A 16,514-nucleotide genomic window follows, 5' to 3' on the forward strand; every position below is an offset into this window, starting at 1 on the left:
TGTTACATAGTAAAAATCTGGCAATTAAATTTGTTACTTCTAGTGAGCAAGCTTCTGATTTTGATGACTGATCGAAGTAGTCGCTCTTAAAATTACCAATCTTTCTTAGTTTTTGGAAATTGAAATATTAAATTGCAAAATATTAAATTGTAAAATATGAAATCGAAATATTAAATAGTAAAATAAAAATATAAGAGATTTAGTTACTGTCTTCGGTCAATAGGATATTAATGTCGATAAAGAATAAAGTCATGTGACACCCAATAACCAATCCGACCACGGAAAAGCACCTTTAACATTGAATTTGAGACACTTGTATATTTTGGGTACAGCTAACTCTGAATCCAGTTGTTCTTATGAATCATAATTTCATGCGAAGCATCTGCATAAACATCCTTGAGGACAAGAACAGTTTTCTCAGATCAGAATTACCTCTTTCAACAAGATAATGCTCTCTGCTAAGATTAATTATTCAGATTTTTTTGCGAAAATTCAGAATTTAAAGCAACACGGAGATTTTAATGCGCTATCCTAATCCTTAATCAGATTTATAGTTCACGTCAATAGATCGTCTGTACGAACATATATGGAGCAAAGAATTACATCTAAGATCACACCATACGCAGTTTACAATAAGTAATGTTTAAAGAAATCGATGGTAACATTCCGGAAGTACGTAGAAGATGCATTAAATTCGAGTTCTTGCTTGGTGTATCAGTTATTTTGGTTTCTATGGAGAATCAAAATACATCTATAACCTATAATACCATCAGCATATGTTAGGGTTAAAAAGTGAATTGTTTTAGTTGTTTATGACTCATTAGTGATGCTCATAAGTTCAAATTTCGAAATGTTTAGTCTATAGCTGTAGTAACTAATTCCGATTACTATCAGAGAGCATTAGTTCCAGAGGTAAGTTATCATTCCGTTTCGTTATTAATACACACACGTTTTATTTACAATATAATACAATAGTTACAAGCATTATTATTTAGCACACGCCTTCATCATTATTAGGCTTAACACCTTCGTTCTTCCATCAAAACTAAAGTTACAGAATATCAACAGAGACAAGACGTTCGGAGCGCCACCTAACGGAGCAAACTATCAATCAAAATGGAGCAAACTATAGCAGTGTTGATGATAGTACGATTAAAGAGCATTCCCATTTCTTCTCTAAGAGTAAGTTGTTGTAAATTCATGTTTAATTCCCACTTTTTTTTTTTTTTTTCAAAAAATTCTTTTGTGATCTTAGTAAAAAATTTATTATCGTTTTCACTGAAAATTTCTTTGAGTTTTTCGCGTTTGTCGTTATTCTTGAACGATAAGCTATATGAAAGACTGTCCAGTTTCACTGTTTTTCTCATTTGCAATCACAAACATTAATTACAATAAACATTAATTTATTGTAATCATCTACCACTCTTAGAAAACACAACATCGATCGGATTGCTCGATCGGTCCAACTAATTATATGCGCCATAACTCTAAATTTTTTTCAGATTTTTTGAATTTCACACTTTTGTAGGAATTTCGTGTCATTTCAGTTTGAGTCTGGTAAAAATTATTTTTAAATCTGATTAACTGTTTTTGTACTGACACTGTTTAGATTCGTTACTAGCAGAAGATTTTCTGCACTTAAAATGCTCTATTTCCATCAGTTTGCATTTTCATATCTCCTGTACCAGTTGACTTAATAATAGCTCCTTTTCCAGCTGCCATTATTTGTTCTTGTTAACTGTCTTTAAAACTGGTAAATATTTCTTTACTTTTTTTAATGGGAGATGTGGCTTCTGAATCTATAATCCATTTTTACTGTTCAGTCGTTTTTTTCATTGTCTGCACCATGTCTAACTTGATTAAAAGATGCAGATACTCAGTATTTAAATTTTTTCTCAAGGTAGAATTTGCATTACTTCACGCGCGCTACCAAATTTAAATATTCTGGCATTGACAATTAGAGGAATGAAGGCTTATAGGAAAGAACATAAATTAAAATTATATGATTATTTAAAATAAATAAAAATACCTACAAGCCAATTCAATTATCAAACCTTTTCTAAAATATATATGCGTTTAAATTAGCACAAATATCTTATTTTGAGCCAACACGAAAAAATGCTGTAAACGCAACTGATCTTTACAGCTTTAGAATTCAGATCTCTCGTCGTTGCCATTTTCAAAAGCCATTCTTTAAATAATAGTCAGTAATTCTATTTAATGGCAGACGATTAAATAAATGTTTTGTTATTCTCAAAAATGTTATTATTCATTTGCATTTTATTATTTCCTTTACTTTATTAATTTTACTAATTTTTGTATTAAATCACTAATAATAATAAGCTTTTCAGAAGTTTATGGCATATTAATTAAAACACCAGCTATTCCAAAAAAAAAAAAACAACTTGCAGAGAAAGTATCAAAGAAACTGATCTCATTGACTTTATTGAGAGTAAGGACACAACGCCGAGTTTCCTTGTTGGTAAATTAGAGCCATTTTTGTTGGTTAAAAAGAACGGATATTTTTTGAAGACACCGATGTTAGAGTTGTTATTAGTGTTGTAGCGTTGCGCGCCTCCCACTTGCACGCAACCAAGAGGTGACTGTGAAAACTGGATAAAAGACAGAGTCTTGTTAAGGGTTTAAGTCCCTTTTTATTCAACGTAATAAATTACAAGTGCGTGCTCTTGACGCTCACAAACTGCTCCAACTCGGCGGTCAAATAAAAATAATAACCTGAAAAGAAACTAAAGACAAGACTCTAACTACGAGGCTCTCTAAAAGTAACTAACCTCACCGCGTTTTACAATACCGCTGCTAATTCAGCAAACTTGAAGATCACTTGAACGATTAACAATTCTTCCAGGCCAGCACACAGGCCGAAACGCGGGGTTCTTCAATTTCTGGCTAACTACCTCCGCGCTCGTGAAGTAAGAACAGCACTCCTCGAACTCGTTTCCTTTCTATTTAACTCAGAATACTTCCGCTGATAATTTGAATCCTTGCGCGTTCTACTAAAATTTACATACTCTGGCATTGGCAGTTCCAGGGGAAAGTAAGGCTTGACAGGAAAGATAGTTTAAACTTAAAATAAATGTTAGTTAAAATAAATATAAACCCTACAGTGTTATCAGGCAAATGGCTTCAAAGAGCAAAATTCATTATTATTTCTGCTCTGCTTGAAAATGATGATAGAAATTATGTCCTTTGTTTTCTGGAGCCTCGAGCAACCGAACCCAGTCTAAGCTCGGAGATATCAGCGTCGCGTTTCGGCCAGCCTAGCAATTGCAAGCTAATACTGGTAGTTGCTAATTGTATGAGTAAAAAGAATACAAAGAGATTTAACCAGAAGCAACCTAGACAGTGACCCAGTCTCTGTTGAAATCATTTGAAAAGCTGAAGCAAACAGTCACCATGAAGGATCATAAAGTGCTGCGAATTACTGAAACTTTCATAGTGTTGATAATGAGTGAAGAGAGTCTCTGAAAATTTGAATCACTATCATGCGAATTAAGTTAGTGAGACTATAATTCACCTCATTCTTAGTATGTGGACGTGGCATTCATTAAAATTTTACTTATTGCGAAAAGAGTGATAATTATCAAAAATGATGCATGAAATTCTGTGTTTTGCTCACATGGAACATGATCCAGATTTTATGGAAAGTTTCTTCTTCACTGACGAGGCGGATTTTATGTGCATGGTAATAACAGTTCATATTGAAGTCTATTTCAGATAACGGAGAAAAAATGTAGAAGTGCATCTTCATCGAAACAAAAAAAATGCAGAAGAGAAGGGGAAGGGGCGAGGAGCAGTAGAAGAGGAGGGGAAATCGGTTCTCCAGCCATCCAATTGCTTGTAGACTTAACTTTTTCAAGATTACGATGACATTACATCGCATGGTTTTCATTACTTCTGCATTTGCTAACTCAAAAGCAATACCGTTTAAGGAATGATTTACAATTAAAATTACTCGCAATAAAATGTACCTTCTCGTTTTCAATTTTTTTTTTTTTCCATTTCATAAATTTGCATAAATGTGAGTGTCTTCTTAGATTCTTAAGGACGAAATTCATCCTGTAACCACACGTAGATTTATTACAGTTTATGTAAAATGGGCGTTTGAAACCTTACAGATTTATAGAAGAAAAAGTAGATGCAATCATAACTGAAGCCCACAAGCACATTTAAATTCTATAATATTTAACACCTTCTCGTGGCACAATTATTCGCAGTAGCTAATTGAGTTGTAAACGAGACTGCATTACCGGAGGCTATCTACACATAACCTGCTATCTTACTCCTTCACGAGCGACCTTAGCTACGGCTCTAACCACGGCAGAGAATGTGTTCCCAGCAAACGTGGTCTCAGCAAGAAGATGATGATAACACCATCTTTCAAATGGGATCGGAAGATATCCCACATGTATTTTTCCGCATTTCATTTTTAAGCTACTCTTTAAAACGAAATGATTTTCTTAATTTTATTGTGGTACGTGGGTATTATTTTCTTTTATGGGACCTTAAATTCTAGCATCCAAACATATAGTTACGAAATGTCCAGGCGCGGTAAGTTAGCTTCCCCGTAAAGCAGGTTTATGGTTGCCAGAAAACGGCAAGGGAAGGCAGGGTTCCCACATTTGGCAACAAAATTGGCGATATGGCATAGACGGATGGAGAACCTTCTGACACGAATTCTTTCTGGTTTAGCCCAGAATGTTCTCGAACACAAGCCAAAAGCTATATAAACCCTGCTGGTACGCAGAGAGTTAGTCCGTGCGGAGTCGATCGAGTTGATAGTCGGTCAGCGAGCGAGTGCCGAGTTGGTCGTCGAATGCATCGAAAGAGTCTCTTAGTGTATCGCGGTTAGTGCATCGTCGAGAGAGTGTGCTGAGCTCCTGGAACAACTGAATCGAGGAGTCGGGAGCTGTACTCTAGTGTGTTGTCGAGTGCATCGCGAGTTGTAGCGTGGAAAGTCCCGAGAGTACGTGTAGTTCCGAGAACGATCGAGTAGAGTCGGGAGCTGTACTCTGCTGCTTTGCAGTGAAGCTTTTTCCACAGTTATAGCCTGATAGTGGGAAGGCTGTGTCGCTGATTGTTTCACCGTATTTATAGTAGTTCTTCGACAACTGCAAAACCGGGTTTTGGAGCTGTCTTGAATAATACTGGCTAATAAAGTGTGTTTTGATACTTTATCAAGTGCTGTCGTCGTTATTCACCGCAAATCCACGAAACCCGTCCAAACGTGAAGAGAAGAGAAATACGCAACAATATTATCTATACAAAAATGTATCGATTTGAAATGTTTACATGTTATAAAACAAATGTCCCTCTCTTTTAAAACAAGAGTGATAAAAAATGTTAATTAGACGTTTTTAAAAAAACTTTTTAACACAAGACGTATTAGCAAAGGTCAAAAACTTTGACGTCGAATTTTTAAACTCTTTACTGACACCCTATAAGGTATTTCTCCCACTTCCTAGCGTGCCTTCGTGGTGTAGTGGTCTGCACGCTGGGCCGGTATTCCAGAGGTCCGTGGTTCGATTCCCGGCGAAGGCGGTTGCTACTTTTCCATCTCTCTGGCTTCAAAAAAATCCTAATGACTCTACAACGCAACCCATCTCAAATTTTGCACGCACATTAATTGTGGCTGATAACACAACGGGGTGCACCGATATGTCTTCAAAATGCGATTTTAATTTTTTTAATCAATATTGAAACGATTTTTTGCACGTTTCTTCTTTTAACGAGCTAATTAAAACTAACAGAATTTGGTGTCTGCATCATGAAATACAGCAGAAAAAAATCTTTTACCCTATTCATCTGAGATTTGCTACGCGTGATCATTGGCTATTTTGTAATCTAAAACGAAATTTACGAAACCATCGTTTGCATTCCGTAGGTAAGACGAATGTAGATATAAAAACATATTTTTTTCGTCGGTGTCAAGGAAATGGGTAGCACTTAAACATCGGAAAATTCGCCAACAAAGTGCATTGATGTTGGCGAAAACCACTTTGAACGCACCTAATATTTGCTTAGTTTAACCATTACCATTTAGCTCTATCTCAAAAATTTTTGAATGACCAGTGTAAACAAATAAACGAATAATACTTTCGTTTTTTTTTTTTTTTTTTTTTTGTTTAATTCTGGAGACTGATTCCCATTTCCACCGTTGCCTGCAATTATCTTTCGCGATTGAGCATATCTGGGATGTTATAGGTCGTCGTTCGTCCGTTCTGCTCCAGCCATTATCCGAGCTTTCCTTTTAGCTTCAAGATGCACATGTTCGGATAAAGGATTAGTTGTGTTCAGCATTTGCTGGCTCCAGAAACCGCTGATTTTTCACATACGTACATACATACATTGGATACATATTGTTCATTACTTAATAAAAGAGGTAATCTATGCATTTTATTAGCCCAAAAGAAACGTTAATCCCAAACGGGATATTATTCTCAAAATGGTATTTTGTGTCGAAACACTTAAACGCGTTATATCACTTTTCAAACTGTTGCCACCAAATATTATCACCTTATGTTATATTTAAAGAAATTAAATAATAAATAATGCGTATGAAAGTGTAGGATTCTCCGCTGTGTATTCCTAAGTTACAGTTGAAAGTGAAGAATCTTAAGAACTAATAAGCGAATAATCGCTTGAGTTCGTGTAACAGGAAACAGCAAGATAGAAGGGTAAAATAACCCGTTATTATTCCAATCAAGATTTAACAGAACTCCGTCTTGGAGTTGTACAATAAAGCCGACCCTTAGGCTTCAACTTGAGAAACTAAGAATTAAACTAAACTAATATTAACTAAAGAGATCTAGCCGAAGCAATCAAGATTCTAACAGAGTTGGCCCCTTAACGCTAATTGACTGCGAAGCTATCAAGGGCCTAAAGTACGGCTGAGCGTAGCCTGAAAAGGCGGACGCGTGCAGGCAGAATATCTGGTACTCTCTCACTAAGACAGAAGAACTTCGCGGCTCAATACCGCTCTTCCTCATTAGCACTCAGACGTAATTCTAAACCTACGTTCTGGCCGGAAGTGGTAAGATGAAATTAAGAAGCGATAGGAAAGGAAGTTTAACTCAAAATTCAACTGTTAATAAAATTAACATAATCCTTACAAATGTACGTATGTTTCTCGTACTGTAAAAAAAAACAACGATACCTACAGCCATCAAATTCTGAATAACGTAGTCCTTCACCCGAACATTACCTGGAAGACCGAATTTTGAATTTCGAATTTGTTTTATTATCTGTTTCATATTTTGTAGAACTTAACGAATTTTCGATTTTGCAAACTCAATGATTTCAATGCGAGGATTGGCAAAATTGTACGTAATAAAAAATTTTATATCCAGCACGCGAGACTGTCTATCGGAAATTCTGAAGATATGCTGTTTTTAAATATTTTATGAGTTTGCTGTTGAATCGAATTTTATGTGGCGTAAGCTCCAAGAACGTGTAAAGTAAGAAAACATAACGTTAATAATTTTTTTTTTTTTTTAATCCGAAAGATTTCAGATTTTAAATTACGTCCAAAGGGCGTTTTTTTAAGGTTTTGTGTGTTACCTTTATTTATTAAATATCATGATCTTCGCAATTAAAACATACATTTCAGTTCAATAGCAATGTCGCAAAATAATTTTAGAATGAGCATATCTTTAGAATTTCCGATACACAGGAGATAAAAAGGATTTTTTCCCCCGTAGAGTGTTGCCATTGCTCGCTTTGAAATCCTTGAGTTTGTTAATCAAAAACTCGTTAAAGTTTTACAAAATATGAAATCGGTAATAAAACAAATTCCAAATTTCAAGTCTGGGCTCCCACACACCCATATTCGCAGTAGGATTACGTCATTCAAATTTCGATGGCTCTATGTACCGTTGTTTTATCACAATACCAAAAATATACATACATTTATGCAGATTTTTCATTATTTAATTTCTTCAAATATAATGCAGGACTCTAACATTCGGTGGCAACAGCTTGAAAAATGATTCGCCGTTTATAGTGATTCAAAGCAAAATCGCAAAACGAAAACAGTAGTCGTTCAGGGACAAAGCTCCTTTAGATTAAAATAAGTTTTGTAAAACGATCTTAGTGAGAAAACTGAACATTGATATCTTGAAATGAGAGAAAACTGAAAATAACAGAAAAGTGTATGGTAACAGTTAACGCTGCATCAGGAATTCTAAAAGTATTCTGTTACGCTGCTTTTAAATTTTCTGTAATTTGCTGTATATGGCGTAACTGCGAAGAAAATTACGCTTAATGATAAAGGTAAAAAGGCAAAAATAAAATGGGTTAGTAGGAGTGAGTATAACAGCAAACTGGTAGACTGCGACCTCAACGAGAGTATGACAATGATTATAACAAATCCTTTTGGGTGACCATTAAAATCTGAAATCTTCCAGATTAGTTTTTTTTATATATTCTGCATATAGATGCCATTTTCGAAAATATATTTTGATCAGTCATTAATTAAATATTAGTTTTCTGTAGTGTCGATTGTGTGTTCCCCAGAGCTACTGTCAATAATAGTTCGAGTATTTCCCTGCTCAGGCTTTGGAAATAGGGATTTTTCGTTAGGGAATTTTCGACGCATATTGCATGGTGCCATTCGTTATTTGCAAGGGTAACTGTGCCAAGGACGGAATGAGTTAAGAAACACAGAAACATATTATCCAATCAAGATGTCTCCATTATATTCCCATTTAGAAAGGGCGGGAAACATCAGGCCACCTTCCGAACAAAAAACAATGAGCTTTTTCTCTCTTTCCTTCTTTTCATCCTCTCCCTGGCAATACCCTTAAAGTTTGTAAAGGAATGACTTCACTTACTACTTCCTTCCTATTTCTTCTGTTTTACTCTTTTCTTCTTCCATATGCGAAGATTAACCTCCTATCATTCCTCTATGCGACCTTCGAGATGAGGCTTAAAATAGCAGACAGCTGCTTCTTTCTCGACACGCGCCATCTGTCGAACTGTTGGCAAATTAAGAAGGTTTAAAAAATGGCTGACGTAAGCACAAACTAGTGCTTTGTTTTCTTATCGCTGTTGAAAAATGTGAGTAGAAATGCGTATGAAGCTCTGTAAACATTCTCTAGTTAAACTCAGCCTTAACAAGCTGAATACAAGTGCTTCAAATAATTTTAGAACCGATGAAATTCGAAATATTCTTTTCTATGAACATTTTAAATCCCTTCTTTATGACATTTTGCTTGCTGATTCTTTAATTCGAAATGGAATTAAAAGAATCAGCAAGCAACTTTCTCAACTGAGATTTTCCTTTTTTCAGGGTGAGTTGAGCAAGTTATCTTTTCTTTTCTGCATTCACTAAAATCATTTACTGACTTTTGTGAACCAAAGTAATAAACGGGTTAAAAATTGGTTTCTTTTAATAAGTGTAAAATAAGCCTACATTAAAAAGTCAGGATACTTAATTAAAAAACTACAAGAAGGCTTTTATAACATTAGAATCAATAACCTATGGTAGCAAAATTATGAAACGCAAATTATAACAGAACAATTTACCCTCATGTTGTAAGGCATATAAATAATTAATTATGATAAAAGCAAAAGCTTATATAAGATGTTTCTTATAATCAAACATATCAACATGTATTATTAGCAAGGAAGTTTGTTCATTTATCTTAAAAGCTGAAGCATGATAATATCTACGAAGGTTATCTGCCTAAGAGCCTTTTTAAAACAGAGAAACTACCTCATTTTTCAGTTACACGTAGAGAAAACAAAGAACACTCAAGTAGCTGGGCTGTTGGCAAAGATTCGAAAGGGGGTTGATTCATCAGTTACCAGCATTCTAATGGGCTGGCAAAAAAATGCATAATAAATAGTTAAACAACTTATGCAAACAAAACAATGATTAGTACTGAGTAGCAAAACTTTTAAAGATAAAGACAGATCCTGTCCAACGAGACTGCATCCGGATCAACATTCAATCAAGTAAAATTAAAATAGAGGAATAATATTTCAAGAATAAAATTTCTGAACAAGTTTTAATAAAACGGCAAAGAAGATGGGGTGAGGCAGATATAGGAAGATTAAATCATGAATATTTCCCACGAGTATCCCTAAAAGGAATAAAAAGAAATTTCCTGCTAGTACAATTAGCAAGAAATCATGGAACGTTCTCATTTTATTTCCAGGGATTTTTAAGAAGAAATGCAAGATCTCAAAATGATTATACTAATCACTGTCACTAAAATTGACTATCAATAAGATTAGTCTCTTAATGATACATCAGCCCATCTAGTGATACACCAGCACATCTAGCAGATGCTAAACATTATATTTGGCAATGTCCATTACTTTCAATTATTAGAGCAAATCGTTTTAAGGATTTGCAACAAAAATTTCAGCGAAAGATTTATTCTACAATGCAGAGTGTGTGTCCATACTTGGAAATAAAGTCACGGTGATTACAAATAATTAATCATATTACATGAATGAATGAGGTTAGCCAAATATCCAGTCGAGCGCGGTTAATCAATGTTAATGGTCTCAGCCTTACGGCTGCATGTACTGAGCGGATGGCTGATCAATTGCTTCGGCAACTAAGGCACAGAATTTAAAATTCTCTCCCCGCAGTGTTCTTCATTGAGCGGTCCAGGAGTTCCAGATGTAGACAGATGGATAGATACAACCAAGTAACAAATATATTGCAGGTTGTCCAAGTGTACGGACAAAGTCATAAACATCCCTCAAACACTGCTAGAGCAAATTACATATTCAGCATGAACTTGAAATTAAGGAAACTCAATGACTATTCCACACGAAGAAGTATATCAGAGTTCAGACACGAAAAAGTATATCAGAGTTCAGACACGAAAAAGTAGATCAGAAGTGCTGTAGAAGGTAAATTTTGTGAATTAATATATTATAATCCATAAAAATAAGCTATTATGCAAGGCAGCAAAAAATGGAAAGGTAAATTAATTAAGAATGTCATTTTGAACCCACACTAAAGTCCACTTCACAGAAGGTACCAAAACCTATGCGATGGGAAGATCAGAGTGAAAAGCGCCGTCACTATAAACTCTGTCGTTATGAATGTTACTGGCTTGATATCGAGACTCCGATGTTCTCCACACCAAAATTTATTAGAAATAGCTATGCAGACCGTACCGAATTGCCCTGTGGTCGTACTGTCTAATAGAAGTAGCTTCAAGCTATGTTTAACCTGAGTATTTCTACTATGTTATGGTGTTAACGGGACGGAGAGCAATTAGTCATCTTCCACAGAGGACATTTTCAAGAAGTCATTGTAACATATATCTTAAAAAGAGATTTTCATGCTAACTCAGTGGTATCAGTCAGCTAATATGCAATAAATGACTTGTGTGTTGGGCATGCAGACGTAAATAATACTAATTCTGAAAGTTATGTTGTTCGAGCATGTATTGTAAATCTTCAAGACACTTTAGTTCAGTGCTATAGAGGTTGAACAAGTTACTTACCATAAGCCAGTTGACATTTCATTTTCGAAATAGTTCCGTCACTCATCCCTTTTCTCGAGACGAGACATCGTCCAAACGATAGTCTTACAGAGGCTGTTCGCACATTTTTTAGACGATTTTGGTAAGCGGTAATAAAAAATCGTTTGCTGCAAAAGAAGTAATTGCAATTGCACTATGTTTTTAAAACTCAAAATTATCGTCTGTGGCTTGAAAGTTTTGTTTTTATTCAAAACGGCGAATTTAACAAAGCAGTGGTTCGAAGGCTACATTTACGCTCTTTCCGAAGAGAAATATGCATACTCCGTTATCCAGAAACGATGTGAGAGTCATGGTTTTGTTATATCTAAAGCGTCGATAGGTAATATCATCAACAAGAAAGGAAAAAAAAACGTCAAATTGGAGCCTCAAGTGGGACAAAAATTCCAAACAAGTATCCAAGGAAAAAAAGGACATCTTCGTCTATTGCAAAGGTACGTTGTTTAATGTTAAAAGAAAATCCCCCTAGTCAAAGGACAGTTGCAAAACCATTAAAATGCTCGGTGTCCACTGTAAACAAAATGATAAACGTTGATTTAAATCTTAAGAAAGCGAAAGAACGCAATGTGCATCGTCTTCTTCCAAAGCATATCGCTCGACGCAGGACACGCTGCAGAATTTCTATATGAGAAACACGCATCCAAAGAAAAATGGAAAACAATTGTCACAATAGATGAAGCATGGGTGTATTTAAATGATTGTAACAAAAAAAGAGCCATTTATTATCATAAAAGGGGAGAAAAAATTTAAGTACATGGTTCAGAGAATCGAAAGAAAGTTTTTCTAAGGGATTCCTGATTGTTGCTGGTTTTTCTTATAATGGCAAGTTAAAAATAAAGAGAGGGCAAAAACATGTCAAGATTAACTCCAAATACTATCAGGAATATATTTTATAGCAATTTTTCTGAATGAAATACCATCGCTTTACCCACAGTGCCATCCATCTGTGAGACTCCATCAGGACAAAGCTAGCAGTCACACATCAAAATCCACTGTAAATTTCCTAAAAGAAATGGAACAAAAAACTGGTATCAAGGCCATACCCTTCACTGATATCCCTACTTAATCTCCCGATGTGTCACCTATAGATTTTTGTGCTTTCGGACTTTTAATAACTGCATTATCCCAACGTTGTCCCAAAACCCTAACAGGACTCTGGAAAGCTGTTCGGGAGGAATGGGATAGAATACCTCTTCTGCTACTTCAAAAGGCATTATTATCCTGGAAATTGCGGTGTCGAAAGCTAGTTCAGAATAAGGGATGTCAAATGGAACATTTAAAACACAAGAAATTTATGTAATTTAGTTTTTTGAATACAATATACATCGTGTAAAATATGTGTGAACAGCCTCTGTATTTTGTTTTATCTATTTCTTTCTGCAGTTCGTAAAAATAGCATTTTACGAAATACTAAACATGGTCCAGTTTTCTATTTTTTAGGTTTCAAAACTTAATACATTTTTATTTAGATTTTCTGCGTAGGCTATAATTTTTTCGCCTGCAGCATAAGCATTTCTATCTGTACATTATTTTTATGCCAGTTTTTGTTTTCGTTGTGAAATTTTTGAACATCGAAAGCAGAATAATTAAAAATTAAAACTGAGTTGTGGCCAACATGGAGCAAATACCATATGGCTCCGAGAGGTGGTGGCCTGTTCGACAAACTTCTTGCTTCTCTGAGACCTGCCGAGTTTCGTGGCTCGATTTCTTCTCGGTGCATACATTTTTTGGTGACAGAGTGTATTTTCTCCACTAGTCACTGTCTTCTCAAAAGCAGTCCGTTCTTTCAGTATTTTAAAAATACGCCACAGATGGAATCTTGATCTCAGTAGTAGTTTATCTCCAAAATATTATTTGAAATTATCGTAGTGAGTGACTCTGTTAGCTTAAGAAAATATTTACCATCGAATGATGCTAGCTACCATATGTTAGGTTGAATGCTTCTGTTTAACACAGTGTTGCTTCACAAGACTTCTCCTAGATTTGTATAAATGTTGTCCTTCAGCAGTAAGAAGTAGGGAATGCATAAAATGGTTTATTTTATCTTTCTTTCAGCATGTCGCTAAATGTTCATATGTATACATTGTGTTAATGAAAGAATAGTGTTTTAAAATGTCAGCAAGTTGAGCTAGATAACCTGTTTCGATCTTTGCCATTAGAATAAAACGCGCACTGACACTTTTCGTCTTCTAGGTAAAGAATCCTCTTGCTCACTGTTCTGTACCACAGGATTTTCATATTCATTTTTTATTTATATATAGCTTTGTTCTAACATAGGTATTTTGACACGAATTCGGACTTTTTTCTTAAATAACATACTAAATTTTTTCACACATTTTGATTCTACGACTCAAATTATGCCTAGATATTAAATTTTGTAATATTTGGTGAGAAATTTATGGAGAAATTTAAAAACTTATCTTGGCGAATTTTTTTCAGTTTGCGCCAAGAATAATTTACTTGGCGAACTTCTTAATTTATAGCAACCTATTTTCCTTTCCTTTTTCTTCATTGTCCACGAGCGGAAAAATTCATCGTTCTTACTTTCAAATAATTTTAACAATGTGCTTAAAACACATTTTCGTTATTAACGCTTATAATAACGCCAAATTTCAAAACGTGTCAAAATGTAAATTCACATATATCTCAGGAAATTTTGAATAAGAAACTCTCATTTTTTGCAGGTATCGTTTGAAATTCATCTATTTTAATAGGATGGCAAAACTTTTACAGGTCATAATTCAAAACGTTTTCGAAAAATTTATAAAAATTATTTTAAAATAAATCATAAAAAATGAATAGGTTTTATGTGGAATGAACCTTAATTTCGAAATATGAAAGGAAGTCTCAAATAAGTTTGTAAGAACTCACTTGCTTATCTTCTAAGTGACAACTGTACGTGTAGTAAATGAGTGTAGATACTACACAGTGTACCCTTTATTAAACTCTTTAAAATTCACAGTGCGTCAATTTGACGCTAACACACTGCGCCTCACTCGGGAAGTAATTGAAATAGCAAGAACTAACAATTAATGCAGAGATAGAAGCTCACTCTACAGAGGAGACAGCGACTGTCCAAAACTCTCTAACTTTGATACGTTGATAGAGAGGTAATTATACAGGGGTTCTTCTGCGTTCGCAGTACTTCTCTGTAAACCTGAAGGAAATCCACAATGGGCATGGTGTTGAAAGGTTCCTGGATGAATCCCATGGAGGGAACAGGGAGAGGGAGGAAAAAGAAGAAGAATATCTCAAGTAAGTCCCTTGAAAACTGGTGAGGGAGTAGAAAATAAAGTTCAGAAGCCGGCCGAGGTGGTGATCTCTTTGCGTGTTGCCATCTGTGGGTCTCTAACTTTCCCCCTAGAACTCGGAATTTAAACTTTTTTCCTCAAGGTAAAATTGGCATTACTTCACGCACGCTACCAAATTTAAATATTCTGGCATTGACAATTAGGGGAATGAAGACTTATAGGAAAGAATATAAAATTAAATTAAATTGGTTATTTAAAATAAATATAAATCCCTACAAATTTAATAAAAAAAGATGTTAATAAATATATATCAAATTCAATTAACAATGAGGGGCTAAAATTTCGAGAGCTAATTTTTTAAAAACTACTCGTTCGATTTTTGCAAAACTTGGCAGTTTGGCATAATTTGAGTCGTAGAATCAAAATAAGGAAAACAAATCGGCATGTCGTTTCAGAAAAGTCCGATTTTGTATCAAAATACCTATATTAGAACATTGCTATATATAAATCGAATACATATCCTAAGTCGTGCTTTCGAAACATGAAAAACGCAAGCTGAATTACATCAATAAGCCCAGTAGAACGGAAGATATAGAACTGTCTCTTTTTTTTTTTCTGTGCAGTGTATACCCATACCTCGTTTATCACATACATCTTTTATGTAACCAATTTACTCGGATCGGAGAGGACGGCACGTATGACCAATCATAATTAAGATTTGCAAATATAAAGCTTAAGTTCAGAAGCAAAACTCTCTTATTTTGTAGGAAATTTAACGTTGATTTTCTCTTTCCAACGAAAAATGAATTTTTACATTGCTATTCTACTTCTGCTGTTATAATGCAAAGAAAATTTGACAAGAAGATTTCTTTGAAACTTATCAGAAAAACTATTTCTAAAAACATGAAGGTAATTCGGTCTCCAAATACACTTTAGCTAGTGATATGCATTTAATATACGTAAGATGTGTAAAGCTTAATGAACTATTTTCATAAATTATTTTAATTGTGCATAAATTTTAATCTTCGGAAAGGCGTATTGTTTTTCTTCACAAATAAAACTTGTATAAGCAACACTGACGGATAAGAAACGATAAAGATTATGACGGATAAAGATTCTAGAAGCATCCAATTAGCAAAACGTTGCTGTTTCGCGCTACATAACTTCTTTAATATATCTGCCACGAGGCTTTACATTTAGACTGTTCTCACACTATTGCTATTGGGCAACGTAAAAGATCTTTAATTTGCTTTTCCCATTTGATCAATTTTGTTATAAATTAACAAACATAGTGATTTAAGAACACCATCGTAGATCTTAGTAACTCACATCTTTATTTTATAGAGTATATAATTGATGTAAATTAAAATGTTTTTATATTAATTATTTCCAACTCATCAATTTCAAGAATGTTTTTACAGACTGCTTTTACAATTAACAAAAGATATAACCAATGGCATATGTTATGTGATTGGATAATTTCAGAATGTGTCATGTGTCACTTTTAGGAGTTCTAATGTAATGTGAGGATTTGATGTTGCAGTTTTCTCTTTAGATATATTTTTAAACGTATTTATAAAGTTACAGTTAACATTCAATACAACTTCATATAATAAAATATATATTACTTTTTAAATAATCACATTTCTGCTTTCATTCGGTGAATTTGAAATTTCTATTGAATTTGTCACCCTCCTTAAATTAATTGGAAATGTACGTACGAAAAGAATAAGCAAAC

Source organism: Stegodyphus dumicola, chromosome 4 (assembly GCF_044657685.1).
Source record: "Stegodyphus dumicola isolate Sdum_Otavi_A_Nest chromosome 4, ASM4465768v1".
NCBI lineage: Eukaryota > Metazoa > Arthropoda > Arachnida > Araneae > Eresidae > Stegodyphus > Stegodyphus dumicola.